At 46.0% G+C, this 18,883-nt stretch overlaps 1 long non-coding RNA gene across 1 annotated transcript; it reads right to left on the reverse strand.

Moving 5' to 3' along the window:
• Positions 1–9,182: 9,182 nt before the first annotated feature.
• LOC135830993 (uncharacterized) lies at positions 9,183–10,121 on the reverse strand. Its single transcript, XR_010556138.1, has 4 exons — positions 9,930–10,121; positions 9,704–9,844; positions 9,490–9,556; positions 9,183–9,223 (listed from the first exon to the last, which is right to left on the reverse strand). It is a non-coding gene; the product is annotated as an uncharacterized LOC135830993 (long non-coding RNA).
• Positions 10,122–18,883: the final 8,762 nt, after the last annotated feature.

The following is an 18,883-nucleotide window of genomic DNA, read 5'->3' on the forward strand; positions in this document are numbered from 1 at the left end:
GGAACAAAAAGACTCAAAAAGACAAAACTGAAAACTCAAAAATCACGAATGCTCATATAACGCATCTATGCGAGGCAATAGACAGTTTGGGGAATGTCATCATGCAGAAAAACAACACATCGTTCTACATCACCTGCCCCATTGATGACATTCTAAAAAATCAGGACACGGAACAAACGAACACCACGTTCCACATGGACAACAGTCACATGTAGCAAAAGGAACCACAGCAAAAGAGAAAAACCACAAACGAACCAGCTGACATTGTATCAAAACAAGCCAAAACTTTATGCTATTTTGTATCATATAAATCACTGAAGTGATGGTTTTTGATCGCGGAGGGTGGAGGGATGTCTGCACCGGCAAATGCATTTTTAGGCAAGTACGAGTACACGTGCATGTATGGCGGTCTGGGTGTGGCACCATATTTTGGGAGTTGAGGGTACGAAACGTACATACCCAAATAGTAGTACTGAAGGCACACGTACACACGCACACATGTGATCAGATTCTTCTATTGCTCATAATCGGCACAGTGCGCCCCAGTGTGAAAAGCATGCCCCTGCCCATAATTGGAAATAATCTCCCGTAAACTGAAACTTCTCTCGCTGGTATCTTCTTATTTGCTGCTCCTAGATCCTGCCGACTTTGTTGTTTTTGACCTGGTGATGGGAGGGCAATTGGGCAGTGTCTCTTTAGTTGCATCCACTGGCAGGTTTGGTTTGCTTCTCCATATTCGCCTTGTGGCGACGCACATGGCAGTTGCGGTTGGAGGACTGTGAGAATGCCTGTTCACAGCCCAGGATAGTGCACTTGTACGGTTTATCACCTGTATGCGTTCTCTTGTGTCTGGTTAGTGTCGATAGCTGAGAAAAACGTGAGTTGCATCTGTCGCAATGATGTGGCTTCTCCCCGGTGTGTTTTCGGATGTGCACAGTTAGATTACGCTTATGCTTGAAGGCTCGTCCACACTCTGTGCAAGGATATGGCTTCTCGCCGGTGTGCACTGTCAAGTGTATTTTGAGCTGCGATGGACAAGAGAAACTCCTTTTGCATTGCGGGCAGACTATTTTTGCTTTGGCAATTTTTTCAAGTTCATTTGTCGACGGCTGCTGTCCAAGTAAGTTACTCGGTGGTAGTGGCTCGCTGAGGTCATGGTGATGCTGTGGCATTACCTGCAGCCTGGGAATATGTGGTGGCTTGTGATGTTGTTGTTCCTGTTGTAGGCCTCTCGCTAGTGATGGTGATAGCAACACATCACTACCACGCGATGTCGCAAACACATCATGATTGTATCCTGTATTTACATCGGAGGGCATAGCGGTAGAGACTTTTGGCAGGTAGGGAAAGATTGCTGTATCACTCAAGCTGTTGAGTAGGTTAGGCTGAAAGAGTGGTTCCGCCTGACCTGAATTTAAGGAGAATGGTGTCGCTGAGTAATCAGGTTCTTTCATTGACGGCTGCTGCCCAAGTAAGGTGCTCTGTGGAAGTGGCTCACTGAGGTCGTGACGACGACTTGGTGGCATTTCCGGTAAACTTGGAATATATTGTCGTCCTTGCCTTGACACGACCATCGCATTCGTGTCGCCAGTAGGCGCAAACACATCATGAGGGAATCCTATATTTCCAAATGAGCTGACGCCTTTAGAAACTTGTGGCGGGAACGGAAAGAGTGCTGCATCACTCAAGCTGTTGGAATTATGCTGGTTATCCGGCATTAGGCTATGCGGAAGGATCGGTTCCGTCTGACCTTGGTGGAAGGAGAATGTTGTCGCTGGGTTTTCAGGTTCTTTCATTGACGGCTGCTTTCCGAATACATTACTCTGTGGAAGTGACTGGCTGAGGTCGTGTGGACTTGGTAGCAAATCAAGTAAGCCAGGATTATTCGGCGGATGGAGATGCTGTCGTTTTGGCTGTAACGCTATTGCTAGCGCTGGTGCTGCCGTCAACGTACTATCACCCAAAGGCGCAAACGCATCATGATGTACGAGTCGTGTGTTCACATTGGAACCCATGCCCGTAAAGACTTCTGGCAAGGAGGGAAAAAGTACTCCATCAAAGAGGTTGTCATAGTGCTGGTGATCCTGAAGCTGAAGATTTGGTGCCGCCAAATTTTGTAGGTAGGAGAATGGTGTCGATGCGCTGCGTGATTGGTCTTGTGGAACTAAAGCGTCGTGAGCGTAGGGGTTTGACGCTACACCACTGTGACTGAGTTGATCAAAGGTAAACTGGCTCATCCTGCTTGCGTTGCTATTGTCCATGGCAAAGACTAAAACTAACAAGGTGAAACGGAAACAAAATTGAGAGGTTCTGAACAACGGTTGCAGTGAATATGCAAGAATCTGGGTGGTGGTACGAGTTAATAGGGAGTTGATGGTGATGAGATACGATGTTGAGGTGCAGGTGGGAATGTCTCTCTGTTAGTGGTTCTGGAGTTATGCAATGTTAGTGCTGCGGATAGATACAGGTGAGAAAGCGGAAATTGTTAGGGGTGTAGGTGTGTAGTCTAACCATAGGTGTTGGTGTTCGTGGAAGATAGACGTTGCAAATGTGGCAAGTCATGCTCGATAAGATATGTGTGCCAGGGTGATGGTGTGCTGTATTAGTTTGCCATCAGCTGAAGGCGGGTAAGTGGTAATCTGGGCTAAAATTGAAAGGCTGTGATTGAAAGTAGAATAGAGATTCACGTGTGCAATGCGTTTGTGCATGCAGCATTGTGTAGCTTTTTATTTTCGGAGGGGGGGGGGGCGGTAGCCATCATGATAATCATACTCTTTGAGGTGTCGTTCGCTTGCTTCTTGCCACAGTTATCGCTGAACGCATCTCCTGTTTTAGGGCATGTCAGCACTGACGTGCATGGTTATCTGCCAGCCTTTCCAGTTTTCTACCTGAAGAGTTGAGGTATTACTCTCGACATGACGCTGGGTTAGATTATAGAGGTTCTGAAAAAACGAAAATGCGTGCAAACCTTTGCTCTACATCATGAAGTGAGAACCTTTGCACGAACTTTCGCTACTTCGTGCTCGCCACTTGTACTTGTCGTCTTGGTGGTATGGCAAGTAACCCGGAAATATGTGGCGACTGGATATGTTGTCTTCCTCAGTGTAAAACCATTGCTGGCAGTTTGGGAAATATCATCATACAGATAGGGTATACATCGTTCTACAACACCTGCCCCCTTTGATGACATTCCACAAATAAATTTTGATGTTGTTTGTTTGTAGTGAGAATTCAAGTCCGCTGGAAAACCGCGAGATCCCATGTAGTGAGCAACACACTTTCCCCTGTTTCTTTGTTTGTTTACCTTTTTTGAATTCACAAATCCAAAACGCGTACATGAAATAAACGAACAAAACGTTCCACATACACAACAGAAACATGTAGCAACAGGAAACACAGCAAAAGAGAAAAGCCACAAACCAACAAGGTAACATTGTAGCAAAACTCGACAAACCAAGAATGCGACTAAAAACTATACGCGAGGCAGGAGACAGGGGGAATTAAATCATTCCGAAAACCAATATAATACCCTGTACATATACTGTTTTGCAATATATAAATCAAAGACGTGAGGGTGTTGACAGCGGAGGGTGATAGGATGACTGCAGCAGCAAATGCAGTTTAGGCCACGATACTACTTGTACACACACACACTTGTCAGATCATTCTATTGCTCAAATTCCACACAGTGCACGCCACACACAGATGTCATGTTTCCAAAAACGGACACTCTATAACCGCATTTTCTGGCGATGTTATCTTCTGATTTGGTGCTCCTGCCGACATTGTCGTGTTTGAACTGGAGATGCTGGTCCAATAGAGCAGTGTCTGTTTAGTTGCATCCACTGACAGGTTTGGTTTGCTTCTTGACATTCGCTTTCTGGCGAAGCACATGCAGGTTGCGATTGCCGGACTGTGAGAATGCCTGTTCACAGCCCGGGGTTGTACACTTATACGGTTTCTCACCTGTGTGTGTGTTCTCTTGTGGACGGTTAGTGCTGATGGGTCAGAAAAAGATTTTTTGCATCTGTCGCAATGATCTTATGGCTTCTCTCTCCCCAGCGTGTTTTCGGATGTGTACAGTTAGACTACTCTTCCGCGAGAAGGCTTGTCCACAATCTTTGCAACGATATGGCTTTTCACCGGTGTGCACTGTCATGTGTCTTTTGCGCTCCGACGGATATGAGAAACTCTTTTTGCATTCCCGGCAGACGAGTTTGGCTTTGGCTGATTTTGCAGGTTCTTTAGTCGACAGCTGCTGTCCAAGTAAGTTACTCTGTGGTAGTGGCTCGTTGAGGTCGTGTTGATTTGGTAGCATTTCCGGTAAGCTCGGGAGTTGCGGCGTATGGAGATGTTGTTGTTCTCGTTGCGCGTCTCTTGCTAGTAATGGTGATAGCAACACATTACTTCCACTCGAAGAGGCAAACACATCATGAGGTAATCATGTATTTGCAATGCATCCCGTGCCGGTAGAGACTTGTGACGAGGACGCCAAAATTGTTGCATCACCCCAGCTGTTGGGTAGGTTAGGCTCAAGGAGTGGTCGGAAGGGGAATGGTGTCGCTGAGTTATCAGGGTAATTCATTGACGGTAGCTGACCAAGTAAGGTACTTTGTGGTAGTGGCTCCCTGAGCTCATGACGACTTTGTGGCATTCCAGGTAAACTTTGAATATGATGTGGCTGGAGACGTTGTCGTCCTTGCCTTGGCACTGCCATCGCATTCGTGTCATCCAAATGCGCAAACACATCATGTGGGAATCCTATATTTGCAAATGAACCCACGTCGGTAATGGCTTTTTGCGGGGACGGAAAGAGTGCTGCATCACCCACGCTGTTGGATTTGTGTTGGTCATTCGGCATTAGCCTAGGGGGAAGGTTGGGTGGCGCCGAACTTTGGTCGAAGGAGAATGTCAAGGCTGGATTTTCTGGTTCTTTCATCGATAGCTGTTGTCCAAGGACGCTACTCTGTGGTCGTGGCTTGCTGAGGTCGTGTTGGCTTGGTGGTATGGCAAGTAAGCTTGAAATATGTGGTGGTGCTGATATCACATTACTATCACCCAAAGACGCCAACACATCATGATGTACGAGTCCTGTATTTACATTGGAGCTCTCGCCCGTGGACACATGTGGCAAGGACGGAAAAAGTACTCCATCACACTAGTTGTCATAGTGCTGGTGATCCTGAAGCTGAAGATTTGGTGCCATCACAAAAGTTGTCATAGTGCTGGTGATCCTTAAGCTGAAGATTTGGTGCCGCCGAACTTTGAAGAGAGGAGAATGGTGTCGGTGCGCTGCGTGTTTGGTCTTGTGGAACCAAAGCGTTGTGAGCGTAGGGGTTTGATGCTACACCACTCTGACTGAGTTGATCAAAGGTAAAATGGCTCATCTCTCTTGACTTGCTGTTGTCCATGGCAAAGCCTAAAATACACAAGTTGAAACAGAAACAAAATGTAGAGGTTCTGAACAATGGTTGCAGTGAATAGGCATGAATCTGGGTGGTGGTACGAGTTAATAGGAAGTTGATGGTAATGAGATACGATGTTGAGGTGCAGGTGGGAATATATCTCAGTTAGTGGTGCTGGAGTTGTGCAGGACTGCCTGCTATATACAGGTGAGGAAGGGTAATTGTTAGGGGTGTAGGTGTGTAGTTTAACCATAGGTGTTGGTGTGCGTGGAAGATGGACGTTGCAAATATGGCAAGTCATGCTCGATGGGATATGTGTGTCAGGGTAATGGTGTGCTGTATTAGTCTGCCACCAGCTGAAGGTGGGTGAGAAGTGGTAATCTGGGCTAAATTTGAGAGGCTGTGATTGAAAGTGCAATGAAGATTCGAGTGATACTCCCCGGTGTGTGTTCGGGTGTGGATTTTGAGATACGAAGACGTTAAAAATGCCAGTTCACAGCCCGGGATTGTGCACTTGTATGGCTTGTCACCTGCGTGTTAACTTGGTGGCATTTCCGGTGAGCTCGAGATGCGCGGCTGTTGGGCATGTTGTTGTTCTCGTTGTAGAGCCCTTGCTAGGACGGGTGATATGAACACATTACTACCACCCGAACGTGCAAATACATCGTGATCTTGTCCTGTATTTACAACGGAGCCCATGACGGTGGTGACTTTTGGCAAGGACGGAACGTTCGCTGCCTCACTCAAGGTGTTGGCATCGGGCTGATGATCCGGAATTTGGTTAAGCTGGACATTTTGAGTCGCCGATCTTTGGAGTGTCTCTGAGCTGTGTGATTGGTCATGTTGAACCGAAGCGTTGTAATTGTAGCTGATTGCTGCTCCATCACTCTGACTGGGTTGATCAAAGGAAGGATGGCTATTCCTGCCTGCACTGCTATTGTCCATGGCAAAGACTACGCACCGAAGTTGGAATATAACCAAAATCAAGAGGTTCTGAACACCAGTGACAGTGAATATGCAGAATATTTTCTAGTGGCTTGAGTTAATAGAGAGGCGATGGTGCTAAGAACAGGTGATACTGTGAAGGTGAAAATATCAAACAGTTTGTGGTGCTGGAGTTGTGCAGGGTAAGTGTTGCGGATCGATGCAGGTGAGAAAAGGGAAATGATCAGACTGTACTGTATTGTATTGTATTGAATTTATTTTACTTCACTGGCTCAACAGTACAATGTACAACTACAAAGAGGCCAGGAAAACCGATCAAAAGGAGATAAGTGCGGACTGGAAATAGTTGTTGGTGTGCGTGATAGAAAAAGAGAGGTGACAAATCATGGTAGATAGGGAAAGGGTGTCAGGTTAAGAGACGTTGTGATTTGGGCTAAAACTGAGAAGCTGTCCAGTATAATAGAAATTAGCGGGTACATGTAGAGGTATGCATGCACTGTGGTAGTGTTAGAATGGACTCGGATTCAGAGCCAAGGATGAATTGATGGAATAGAAAAAGGGACCAAGAAGATACAAGTTACGCCATTATGACCACTAACACCACCTTCCCCTCCTATGTTATCATAATACATGTACCTCAGAACCTTCCAAGTTGGCAGGCTGCTGGGGTGTGCATCCAAGATGCGCTAGAGCTGATACCCATTTAGTTGTAGAACGACAGTACCGTCCGTCAGTGTCGATCAATGTTATCGCATGAGCTGCGAGCCCGCGTTGACCTCTTTACATAACTGTTGAGTACGAAAAGGACGACGACATAATTATTCTCCAGACATTACAACGGACAACGGGAACAGGTTAGGTCGAACAACATGTATTGGGGAGACGAAGGGACTGAGACAAAGACGAACGAAACGACAATATTGTGGAAGAGAGAGACAAGAGGTAGAGATCTATCGTGAACGGCAAGATAAAGGGCCTGGGTAGCTATGGCAATTAGGGGCGCGCAAGTAGCTAGCTACCCAGGACAACGGAGCAAAGGAGACAAAAGGTGAGTAGGAGAGTGCATGCAGGTCAGCTTGGATAAGGTTGTAGAAGGTACGAGAGTGCATGCAGGTCAGCTTGGATAAGGTTGTAGAAGGAACGAGAGGAGGTACCTAACCTAACGTTAGGTGACATGTGTCTTTGCAAACTGAGAATTTGTTGTTGAATGTCTATTTGGCTATTGGAGATTCACGCATCATGAACGGCTCTGACTTTCTCTTTTCTTTCTGAGTACTTTGATAGATATGATCAGGGAGTAGTACACTACACGAAACTACAGCTACAAGACACGGTCTTCGTAATATTACTGAAGTACGAAGTTGATTGTTGGGCGTTAGTTGTTTACCTTTCACAATAAATATTCCGCTTCCTCTGGTATTTCCACAGCAGTTACAGTGTCATCCGTATAGCGAACGAAAACGTCTCAATAGATGCTGTGTCGATTTTCAAGCTGTCCGTGTTGATGGCGGCTAATGTAGTTCATGTGAAGAGTTGGCTTCCCATTGCCAAGCACCCTTTCTCTTGTGGAAACCAGATATAGCAGAATCCTTATTGAGAAACAGCATAATTATCTCTATTACAAGCGCAGTCTCTTGTAGAAGCCCAGTCTCTATTATAAGCACATTCAAAGAGGGCTTCTAAGATATACAAGCGCAGTCTCCAATTTAAGCGCAGGGCGTATAATGGAGAACTGTATGGATCGTGAGTAGTAAGTGCGGGGCAGGTTCTGGCACACTTTTTGACCTTTGACCTTTGGTCCAAATAAGGCACACTGTGTCGGTCGTGCTGGGTCTGGCCCCGGGATCCCCCAGAGTTTGACCTTTGACCCCTGGCATGCCATAAATGTCATTCTTAAGGTTCTTTTCGCCATAGATGGCGAACGTGCACTTGTGCACGTTCGGTGCATTCGCACCGGGGAGTAGTAAAATACGTACTATCCCCTGATTTGCGCATCGTAGATGTGCATTGCATGCAGTGAATGACATATTGCGCATGCGTGCATACGCACGCGGAGCGTGTGACCTTCAGTGGTCCTATGCGTGTGGAAAAGACGCAGTGCAACACAAGGTGTACTAGTACACGTGTCATTATACTACTCCCTGATTCGCACTTCGTAGATGTGCCGCAAACAAGTTCACGTTCCGTGCATTCGTTTTATTTGCACATCGTAGATGTGCACTGATTGACAAGTTGCCCATGCAGAGCATGCCTAATCGGCTTTTCGATCGGTTAAGAGAATGTTCAAATTCGGCCATATTATGAGCCCCAAGATCAGAACTCGGCTCAACGTAGTACTTGAAGTCACCGTTCCCATTACGTCAGTAAAATAAATAAAATAATAATAATAATAATAATAATCATGTACATTTGCACACACTCTGTTGAAGCACTGAAACATCGGTTTTCGGCGAATTCAACAATCGAAATTTGAAAATTCGGCGAAAAGATGGGTGATTTCTTCAAAACCACTTTCTTCGGCGAATTTTTCGGCCGGCCGATTTGGGAAATGCCTACTATCCATGCAGGTGCATTAGATGCATATTTCTATTTTGATCGGGATACAGTAAGAATCAACCGGCTACGCCCGGAGTATCATGCATCAAAACAATTATTGAAGGGGTGTCACAGTGAAGCAGTGTTGCTACGCACCGCAAATCCCCTCTGCACTGCACCGAATCTATACTGGAGAATCCAGAGTGACCAGCAAAGAGTCACAACCCGCACGTATCCAGTCACACTAAGGCATATCCACCATTCCCCACATATTCACTGTAACAAAACACAATACTGTTTACTATAATGCACTTTTATTTAAATGGACTTGGATGAGTCTGTAGAAGAGAACACAATGCACGCACACGCATGCATGCGCGGGCACACACACACACACACACATCTAGGTTATAGTGCTATACACATATCTAGGGTTTAGGAAGCACGAGAATGTGTCGAAGCACCCACACATACCCCTTCATGCAGTGTACTTCAGTAGCCCAACACATTACGACTGCACAGGACCATCACAAAACACATTACGACTGCACTGTTACTACACTACACACACAGTTACTACACTACGCCTGTTACAAGTACTTACAAATAATTTTGAAACAAATGGCACATCCCGAAGACGGCAGGTCCAGACCTTCATACATCATCATCATCTGTAAAACCAAGCATGAGCGCACACAAACACTATTAGTGTCACGAATACGGAAGCAGGGTATTAAAGACAAGAGGATACGAAACAAGTAAGTATCGCTATAACGAGGGGGATAAGTATACATGTAGACAGAGCAGTGCTTACTTACAGGGTCCTAATACGCTCCACGGCGTCCCGGTAGTCGGACTGCAACAGCAGCCCGACCTGCCGGCCCTCCCAGTAACGGGTTAGATGGGCCGCACCCGCCAGGTGTGCGGCCACGGCTGGGCCTCCCACCAGCCTTTCTCCACTGTAAAAACGAAAGAAACCGCAGAAAGCACAGTGTCATAGAGCTCTTTTGTTGGGGGAGAGAGCTAGGAGCACTGCACACTTACCATTTGTCACAATATATGATGAGAAAGAGGCGGCGCTTGACGCACCGCCTCAGGTGCTGGAATAGGGGTATTACCCCTGACATTCGAACGCTACAGTGACAAGTGAAAGCCATTTGGACTGTAATGATACTGAAGTGAAGGTGTGAACCGCAAAGCAAGACCTTTACCTTCTTCCTGTCGAATTCGCTCCCCAGCTGCATACCGACATCATCCGCTAAAACCCAATCATACCAAGTAACGCAAAGGTCATCAGTTGACCTTTTGGACTTTTCAACTCTTATCCAAAACCACCAAGAGGAAAAAACCAGGATGAAGAAGACGTCAGTTGTAGAAGCGTTTGTGGAGGAGTTGTTACATTATTCTCAGTAAATAGATATGGCTGATACATTCGGTGTAGACGTGGACGACCGGTCGTGGTCTCTCACCACGGGTCCTTTACTAATAGAAAGGCGGACGCCAATAAGAACTGTTGTGGAGGTGGCAGATCCAAACGCGCAGCAAGAAATTTGGCACGTCGATGGTAGACTCCATCGGGAGGACGGACCAGCTCTTGTTGATAGTAGGGGAGTGTCCGCCTGGTGCTATGAAGGTCGCCTTCATCGCGTTAATGAACGGGCTTGGATAGGACGGGGTAGCATCGAGTACTACCTCAACGGCGCCTAGAGCCGGCGGTCCTGCAGCCAGTTATTGTGACGCCACATGCTGTATTCTACGGTGGTATCACCAAGGAAGGCTCCACAGGGAGAATGCGCCAGCGGTTATACACAGGGAAGGTAACAATCGTGTACGGGAGTGGTACCGATACAACCTTCGGCATAGGGAAGATGGACCTGCTTTCATCTCTCAGGAGGAGGAGGGTGTCTATCAGTGGTACCTCAACGGGGTGTATTACGGTGACCACCATCAAGACCAGGCAATACACCCCATGGAGCTGCAGTACATCAATGTAGTGCCTACTAAGGTAGACTCGTCAGCAATAAGTCATGAGTCCAGTTGTGTGATTTGTCAGGATGCCCTGGATCGTCCTCTATCCAAGTTGGAGTGTGGTCATGAATTTCACTTCCACTGTATCAAGGAGTGGATCAGTTCTGCCCCCAGCCCTACTTGCCTAACCTGCCGCTACTCCATGACTGCTGAGGACTTGGTTGAGTTCTTGTAGTAATACATGACACAGCTGCATGTAGGCGACTACGAATGACCAGTCATGTGCTACAGACGGACACGGACACGCCACCCTAAGTAGCCATGAGCGGCTCTTTGGACAAGGGCAACAAAGCACCCCGTGGGCGGCCAAGGTTGACACTAGCCACAAGTCTGCTCGCTCAGTTGAATAAGCTGGGTGTGCCCATGAAGACCATGGAAGACCTTTCCAGGTGCCGGCAACAAGCAGAGGACAAGACAGACTGGAAGAAACTGTGCAGCTCGACACTCGAGGACAAATCAGTATCAGCAGCTACTACACCTTGCTGATGATGCTCACAAGACAGAAGTGGGAAAAACACTGAATTTCTTTATTTAGTGCTCAACTACGCGAAATGTGTTATTATTATTATACATGTTCAACTGTACTCAGTCTGGCTGACTGCCATTCTCTACCACACATTACCGGACACTGTTGTGGGTGTCGTCGTTATCGTCGTCGTTGTTGATGTTGTTGTTGTGGGTTGTTGTCGTCGTTATCGTCGTCGTTGTTGATTTTGTTGGTGGCTGTTGTTGTCGGTTGTTGTCGGTTGTTGTCGTTGTTTGTTGTTGGTTGTTGTTGGTTATTGTTGGTTGTTGTTGGTTGTTGTTGGGTGTAATTGTTGGTTGTTGTTGGTTGTTGTCGGTTGTTGTCAGGTGTTGTTGGCTGTTGTTGGTTGTTGTTGTCGGTTGTTGTCGGTTGTTGGGTGTTGTTGTCGGTTGTTGGGTGTTCTTGTTGGTTGGTGTTGGTTGTTGTTGGTTGTTGTCGGTTGTTGGTTGTTGTTGGTTGTTGTTGTTGGCTGTTGTTGTTGGCTGTTGTTGGTTGTTGTTGGATGTTGTTGTCGGTTGTTGTCGGTTGCTGGTTGTTGTTGTTGGTTGTAGTTGGTTGTTGTCGGTTGTTGTTGGTTGTTGTCGGTTGTTGTCGGTTGTTGTCGGTTGTTGTTGGTTATTGTTGGTTGTTGTTGGTTGTTGTTGTTGTGTGTTGTTGGGTGTTGTTGTTGGTTGTTGTCGGTTGTTGTCAGGTGTTGTCAGGTGTTGTTTGCTGTTGTTGGTTGTTGTTGCCGGTTGTTGTCGGTTGTTGGGTGTTGTTGTCGGTTGTTGGGTGTTGTTGTTGGTTGGTGTTGGTTGTTCTTGGTTCTTGTCGGTTGTTGTCCGTTGTTGTCGGTTGTTGTTGTTGGTTGTTGTTGGTTGTTGTTGGTTGTTGTTGGCTGTTGTTGGTTGTTGTTGGTTGTTGTTGTCGGTTGGTGTCGGTTGTTGGTTGTTGTTGTTGTTGTTGTTGGTTGTTGTTGGTTGTAGTTGGTTGTTATCGGTTGTTGTTGGTTGTTGGATGTTGTTGTCGGTTGTTGTCGGTTGTTGTCGGTTGTTGTTTGTTGATGTTGGTTGTTGTTGGCGATTGTTGGTTGCTGTTGGTTGTTGTTGGTTGTTGTCGGTTGTTGTCGGTTGTTGGCTGTTGTTGTTGTTGGTTGTTGATTGTTGTTGGTTGTTGTCGGTTGTTGTCGGTTGTTGTCGGTTGTTGGCTGTTGTTGTTGTTGGTTGTTGATTGTTGTTGGTTGTTGTGGGTTGTTGTCGGTTGTTGTCGGTTGTTGTGTTTTAATCGTTATTTTGTTCATTATCCAGGAGGATGTTGCTATGATACAGTACCATTTTTTCGCATATTTGAGACAAGTTTGTGTAACGTTAGTGTGACGTGGGGTATGCTGATTGGATGTGATGTGGTGAGAGTATGCTGATTGGCCGATAACAATTAGTGGAAGGGATAAAGTAATGCGCTGCTTGTGCAGCTTAACCAAACACATGGTCTGTGGGAAACACCTTAGTAAAATAAATATAATAATAATAACATGAATTGCCACCGGCACCTGAGAGACTCGAGCCCCGCAACCTTGTTCAAATCGGACTTGGTAGCTTCGTACTGGAACTTAATCTTCTTCTTTTTGAGGTATGACCATACAAAACGCGCTTGGATTTTTTCATTTATTTTATTTTTTATTTGCTAAAAATGTCGCGACATTTTTAGCAGATGTCCACTCGTGAAACAAAGGTGAATCTGGAACGAATAAATGGTCCATGTCAAAGGCATGACGAGTCTTGAAGTCTTCACATTCATGATGGAACCTTGTCATGATTGACGCATTCCTTGATGGTGCGCACATGAAATCACCCTGCCCCATCTTTTCCAATTCCATTCTTTTCACATCCTGCAACACATACCCTACTAGTATCAGTGGGGGGTGCTAGAATCAGAAGAGGCAAGGCAGCACTCTTCCGTGGATGTATTACTCGACACAACACCACCCATACTTGTTTTCTAGAAGTTTTGACTATAATGATATATTGCAGTAGGAAGTAGTATATAGTCAAATAGGATAGGATAAGAATGAATGATCAGCTGTCTGATAAAGAATGCAGTTCATTAAAGACTTATTGGAAGCTCTCTACCAGCTGATCGTCGACGTGTTGGCGAGGGTATGAGGTCATCTACCCCAATGGTTGTACAGCGGAATGTAGAAGTTGAAGATGGATACTGCGGAATGTAGAAGGGATCTGGCCAGGGGCCAGTCCTCGCAGTCCAATGGATCGGAGCCAAAAGAAGAAGAAGAAGAAGAAGAAGAAGAAAAAGAGCAATACGGGGAGGAAAAACAGTGTCAACATCTTGATCATGTTTTACATGAAGGAAGATACGTGTGTTCTTCGTGTGGACTTGTCATGGCGGTGATTTACTTCCCTGAAGATGATGTGCATAGGAGATGTAGTTTGATGAAGAAGCGTTACGCAGTACATGAGCGGTTATGCGGTGTGGATCGTCATCTTTTGCATTTTCTTTCAAAAACTCAACTCTTATCCGATCAGCTTTGCGTACACCCTCTTCGGGAGCAGATACTTGCGATGAAAAAATCCTGTTTGTACAAGAGTATAAACTATGCTATAGCATTATCCTGCATAGTATACGATACGAATGTGGATGTACTACGTAAAGTGCGTTCCTACTTACCTCGTAGCAATGTATCATGGTTGAGGTTCAGTCGAATCATGGAACCTCTTCCTCAGCATTTTCCACTCCTATATGTACTGCATCTCATGGAGTCGACCAGGATGGTGTCTTCATCTCAACTGTCCACGTTGCGTACGAATTTGCTGATTTTATCTCCATCTGATACATCTCTTATGACATCTTTGATTGATGCCTATTGTTGGGAAACCTATTCACTTGATCACGTGATTCAGAACTTGCACACGTTTGACTTTGATCTTATTTGCATACTGTATCAGTTCACTAAAGTGGCTTTATCATGTAAGGAATCTTTAAGATGAGATATTATTTGGTGGGCATGCCGCTGACTGGACAAAATGTTTTTGGCGAGTTTGATGCTGGTTGGTCAAATTTTTTTTGGCGGGCTCAATGCTGATTGGGCAAATGTTTGTGTCGGGCTTGATGGTGATTGGTTGATCTAGCTGACACATATTTTTAACATTTCAATCCGCCCCCGTCTCTGACTTGTATAAATACAGATGGTTGTCCTGTAGTTGAGTCATTCGTTCATCGAATACAGTGCTGATGAGTTGTTCTGCCTTCGCTTCCTGGAAGATGGATTCCCTATACGAGCGACGGGTGAGGAAGAATTCCGCTCTTCCTGCTGACCCTCCTCAAGTTGTGCTCTCTTCGAACGCAGTACCGGCTAAGCGTCGCTATGTGCCACCTGCTCCTACCAAGCTCCACAAAGAGATTGTGGTGGATGGGTTTCAGGAGGACATGCAACTGTCCTACAAGTCATCAGGTAGATCCTTCTACAAGCCTGGTTATAAGATGTACTTCCCTTCAGGAGCTCTACCAGCCTGTGGTAGTACGGCAACAGCTCGTAAAGATGCTCAAGGACAGGTTTACATCGAACTGAATGAGTCCACTGAGTTCATCATTACGAACTTGATCAAGACTTGTCCATCGCTCCGTGACACTCTCCGAAGAGGACGTGTGGAGAAGATCAAGACCAACTTCTACCCATCACGCTCGTCCTACGGTCAGTGTCGGGTGTACATCAACGGTGAAAGCAAGCTAGTCCCGACCAGCTCGTTCGAACTGGATGTGGAACAAGATGTTTTCATCTACCCCGGGGCAGTCTCCCTCGACATTGACGAGCAGGCGTTGAAGGTACGTCTTACTGTTGCTCCAATCGTCTGCATCCACGTGGAGCCCAGATGTTTTCATCCTGCTCTGGACGCGCACATGACACTTTCTACCACGGAACTGAAACAGCTAACTGAGAGCTTCATATCATTATGCAGTGTCGCCGTCCAACAAGACGATCAGCTGGTAGAGAGCTTCCAATAAGTCTTTAATGAACTGCATTCTTTATCAGACAGCTGATCATTCATTCTTATCCTATCCTATTTGACTATATACTACTTCCTACTGCAATATATCATTATAGTCAAAACTTCTAGAAAACAAGTATGGGTGGTGTTGTGTCGAGTAATACATCCACGGAAGAGTGCTGCCTTGCCTCTTCTGATTCTAGCACCCCCCACTGATACTAGTAGGGTATGTGTTGCAGGATGTGAAAAGAATGGAATTGGAAAAGATGGGGCAGGGTGATTTCATGTGCGCACCATCAAGGAATGCGTCAATCATGACAAGGTTCCATCATGAATGTGAAGACTTCAAGACTCGTCATGCCTTTGACATGGACCATTTATTCGTTCCAGATTCACCTTTGTTTCACGAGTGGACATCTGCTAAAAATGTCGCAATGAAAAAAAAATGAAAAAATAAAAAATAAAATAAATGAAAAAATCCAAGCGCGTTTTGTATGGTCATACCTCAAAAAGAAGAAGATTAAGTTCCAGTACGAAGCTACCAAGTCCGATTTGAACAAGGTTGCGGGGCTCGAGTCTCTCAGGTGCCGGTGGCAATTCATGTTATTATTATTATATTTATTTTACTAAGGTGTTTCCCACAGACCATGTGTTTGGTTAAGCTGCACAAGCAGCGCATTACTTTATCCCTTCCACTAATTGTTATCGGCCAATCAGCATACTCTCACCACATCACATCCAATCAGCATACCCCACGTCACACTAACGTTACACAAACTTGTCTCAAATATGCGAAAAAATGGTACTGTATCATAGCAACATCCTCCTGGATAATGAACAAAATAACGATTAAAACACAACAACCGACAACAACCGACAACAACCCACAACAACCAACAACAATCAACAACCAACAACAACAACAGCCAACAACCGACAACAACCGACAACAACCGACAACAACCAACAACAATCAACAACCAACAACAACAACAGCCAACAACCGACAACAACCGACAACAACCGACAACAACCAACAACAACCAACAGCAACCAACAATCGCCAACAACAACCAACATCAACAAACAACAACCGACAACAACCGACAACAACCGACAACAACATCCAACAACCAACAACAACCGATAACAACCAACTACAACCAACAACAACCAACAACAACAACAACAACAACCAACAACCGACACCAACCGACAACAACAACCAACAACAACCAACAACAGCCAACAACAACCAACAACAACCAACAACAACCAACAACAACAACCGACAACAACGGACAACAACCGACAAGAACCAAGAACAACCAACACCAACCAACAACAACACCCAACAACCGACAACAACACCCAACAACCGACAACAACCGGCAACAACAACCAACAACAGCAAACAACACCTGACAACACCTGACAACAACCGACAACAACCAACAACAACACCCAACAACACACAACAACAACAACCAACAACAACCAACAATAACCAACAACAACCGACAACAACCGACAACAACCGACAACAACCAACAACAACCGACAACAACCAACTACAACCAACAACAACAACCAGCAACCGACAACAACCGACAACAACATCCAACAACAACCAACAACAGCCAACAACAACAGCCAACAACAACAACCAACAACAACCAACAACCGACAACAACCAACAACAACCAACACCAACCAACAAGAACACCCAACAACCGACAACAACACCCAACAACCGACAACAACCGACAACAACAACCAACAACAGCCAACAACACCTGACAACAACCGACAACAACCAACAACAACCAACAATTACACCCAACAACAACCAACAACAACCAACAATAACCAACAACAACCAACAACAAACAACGACAACAACCGACAACAACCGACAACAACAGCCACCAACAAAATCAACAACGACGACGATAACGACGACAACAACCCACAACAACAACATCAACAACGACGACGATAACGACGACACCCACAACAGTGTCCGGTAATGTGTGGTAGAGAATGGCAGTCAGCCAGACTGAGTACAGTTGAACATGTATAATAATAATAACACATTTCGCGTAGTTGAGCACTAAATAAAGAAATTCAGTGTTTTTCCCACTTCTGTCTTGTGAGCATCATCAGCAAGGTGTAGTAGCTGCTGATACTGATTTGTCCTCGAGTGTCGAGCTGCACAGTTTCTTCCAGTCTGTCTTGTCCTCTGCTTGTTGCCGGCACCTGGAAAGGTCTTCCATGGTCTTCATGGGCACACCCAGCTTATTCAACTGAGCGAGCAGACTTGTGGCTAGTGTCAACCTTGGCCGCCCACGGGGTGCTTTGTTGCCCTTGTCCAAAGAGCCGCTCATGGCTACTTAGGGTGGCGTGTCCGTGTCCGTCTGTAGCACATGACTGGTCATTCGTAGTCGCCTACATGCAGCTGTGTCATGTATTACTACAAGAACTCAACCAAGTCCTCAGCAGTCATGGAGTAGCGGCAGGTTAGGCAAGTAGGGCTGGGGGCAGAACTGATCCACTCCTTGATACAGTGGAAGTGAAATTCATGACCACACTCCAACTTGGATAGAGGACGATCCAGGGCATCCTGACAAATCACACAACTGGACTCATGACTTATTGCTGACGAGTCTACCTTAGTAGGCACTACATTGATGTACTGCAGCTCCATGGGGTGTATTGCCTGGTCTTGATGGTGGTCACCGTAATACACCCCGTTGAGGTACCACTGATAGACACCCTCCTCCTCCTGAGAGATGAAAGCAGGTCCATCTTCCCTATGCCGAAGGTTGTATCGGTACCACTCCCGTACACGATTGTTACCTTCCCTGTGTATAACCGCTGGCGCATTCTCCCTGTGGAGCCTTCCTTGGTGATACCACCGTAGAATACAGCATGTGGCGTCACAATAACTGGCTGCAGGACCGCCGGCTCTAGGCGCCGTTGAGGTAGTACTCGATGCTACCCCGTCCTATCCAAGCCCGTTCATTAACGCGATGAAGGCGACCTTCATAGCACCAGGCGGACACTCCCCTACTATCAACAAGAGCTGGTCCGTCCTCCCGATGGAGTCTACCATCGACGTGCCAAATTTCTTGCTGCGCGTTTGGATCTGCCACCTCCACAACAGTTCTTATTGGCGTCCGCCTTTCTATTAGTAAAGGACCCGTGGTGAGAGACCACGACCGGTCGTCCACGTCTACACCGAATGTATCAGCCATATCTATTTACTGAGAATAATGTAACAACTCCTCCACAAACGCTTCTACAACTGACGTCTTCTTCATCCTGGTTTTTTCCTCTTGGTGGTTTTGGATAAGAGTTGAAAAGTCCAAAAGGTCAACTGATGACCTTTGCGTTACTTGGTATGATTGGGTTTTAGCGGATGATGTCGGTATGCAGCTGGGGAGCGAATTCGACAGGAAGAA

Source organism: Sycon ciliatum, chromosome 1 (genome assembly GCF_964019385.1).
Source record: "Sycon ciliatum chromosome 1, ocSycCili1.1, whole genome shotgun sequence".
In the NCBI taxonomy this organism is placed as follows: Eukaryota; Metazoa; Porifera; class Calcarea; order Leucosolenida; family Sycettidae; genus Sycon; species Sycon ciliatum.